We start from the raw sequence: 2301 nt of genomic DNA, 5'->3' as shown, positions 1-2301 counted from the left end.
CAAGTTTTGCAGGGCTCGTTCTGTTAAACTCATATCAGCAAATGACACTGGAGTAGAGGATCTGAGCATCAAGACTGTTCTAACAGACAGTAAAAAGTATGGTCAAAAATAGATCTGGCTTACTCTGGCCTTGATTTGCATCCATTTACAGTTTTAGAGTTTGTTTCCTGTTCATTTATTGTTTATATTAGCATTAGTGGTTAACATATGGATTAGAATTTTATGTAGCTTAGCCAAGGACGGATTAAGGATAGTCTGGGCCCCTGGGCAAAGAGTTGGCTAGGGGCCCCAAAAGCATGGCTAGGGCCCCCAAGAGGCCCTGGGGTCAAAATCCCTAATAGTCAGAGGATACTTAAAATGGAGGGCCCTCGGAAATAAAAATATATTGTATCATAAATGTTGATAGGCATCGCAAAATGTTTTGGGCCAGGGCACCCCCGGGGCCCCCTGACCTCAAGGGCCCCTGGGCACTGGCCCGGTCAGTAATCCAGCCATGAGCTTAGCCATTTGTTTCTTTGTTTTCTGTGGTAGCTTTAGCAGTTAGAACTAGCCTGGCATTTACTGTAGGGTTTAGCTTTTCAAACCTCCGTAGTTTATAGTGTAGCGAGTGGCCTTGTCGTTGGGGGCAGTGTCGAGTCCTGGTGAGAATATAAAGCCAACGAGTAAAAAGCGATGGCGTATACCACGCTCTTCTGAGGTTAGTGGGTGAGACGCCGAGAGTAAACCAGGTACTCTGATGTGGTGGCCAATTGTAATACTATGCAGTGAACGGTTTTTAAAGAGTGTGTGCGTGACGCAACTAGCAGTGGATATACTCAGTGTTGCCTCGTGTTGATCCTGAGTGAAGTTGATACGGCTGGGACTTGTTTGTTTGAGTGCACCAATGAACTGTAATTTAAAAGGCATCTAAGCAGCAACAAAGAGTACTGGATTGAATATAGAGCGTCAGCCGCTGTTCTTTTCTGCCTGTTTTTTTGTTGCTTTGTGTGTGTGTTTTCTTTTGTATTTGTAATTTTATAAGTAGCTAGCCACATTTTTAATGTGTTTCTTTTTAAATTGGTTATCAGTGTAAAGCCACTTCCAGAGGAGTAAGCGGCTCCAGTAATAGTCTTACCCCAGACAGACTAGTTTTAAAGCGTGTGGGAATTGTTCACTATAATTACATTGAATCTCCAATTGTGTAGTGGTCTTGCAGTGTTGGACTTAAAGATTGAAGTGTAATGGAATACTTTGTGATTGGAGTGTATTTTGGGTACTCAATATAGTTTAGTAATAGTTCTAATCATTTAGTGCTCTGTTCCTTTATTTTTTGTGTTTAGTCTTAGGGTAGCTTAGTATAAGGTTTGGTGTAGCCTTTTTTGTGTTACTTGTCTTGTTCCCATGTTTCTAGTGTTCCCCTGTCATGTTCTCATGGTTCATTGAACTTTACTGCTTATAGTTTTTCCCTGTTCATTCTTTGTCCTCCTTGTTAATACTGTTTGTGTTTATATTTATTTGAATACACAAAAAAATAAAGATTTCTCTGACATCTGTGCACTTGTGTCCAGCAGCCTTTCCCAGTGTTTTATTACATATTGTAATACAATGAAGTAGGTGGTGCATAGTAGCACAGCTGGAAGAGTGGGTGTTTCAAAGCAACATCCTGGTAGAGTGTTGGTTTTTCTTACTCAAAATTTAAAATCATATTCTTCAAAAGCACCTGAATTAAATGAAAACTACTTTTTATCTCCTAATTAAAGTATATATGTATTTTAAATGCAGAAGCAGTGTGTGAAAAAAGTTAAGTGCACCCTTACTGCTTCCATAGGAGGGTAAGTAGTAACCAGGTGCTGCTAATCAAATGCCCTTGATTAACTAATCATCAGCAAGTGTAACCACCTCTATAAAAGCAAAGGTTTCAGCAGTTTGCTGGTCTGAAAAATTCAGACGTGTTAACACAATGCCAAAGAAAACAGACACCAGCAATTATCTTAGAGAAGCAATTGTTGCTGCCCATTAATCAACATTAACTAAAACAATTTGAAGTCCACTGTTCTACAGTGAGAAAGATTATTCACAAATGGAAAACAAGGCAGTCTTTCCAGGAGTGAATGTCCCAGCAAATTAACCCCAAGGTCAGACCGTGTAATGCTCAGAGAGATTGCAAAAACACAAGAGCTACACCTTAGACTCTACAGGCCTCAATTAGCATCCTATAAGAGCAGTCCAGCAAGCTAACTAATATTACTTACATTAGCTTGCATTAGTCAGAGTTAAACCCAAAATTAAAGTCCGGTCCTGTCACATACAGTGCTTTGCAAA

Source organism: Trichomycterus rosablanca, chromosome 1, assembly GCF_030014385.1.
Source record: "Trichomycterus rosablanca isolate fTriRos1 chromosome 1, fTriRos1.hap1, whole genome shotgun sequence".
NCBI lineage: Eukaryota > Metazoa > Chordata > Actinopteri > Siluriformes > Trichomycteridae > Trichomycterus > Trichomycterus rosablanca.
This window is presented reverse-complemented; position numbering follows the sequence as displayed.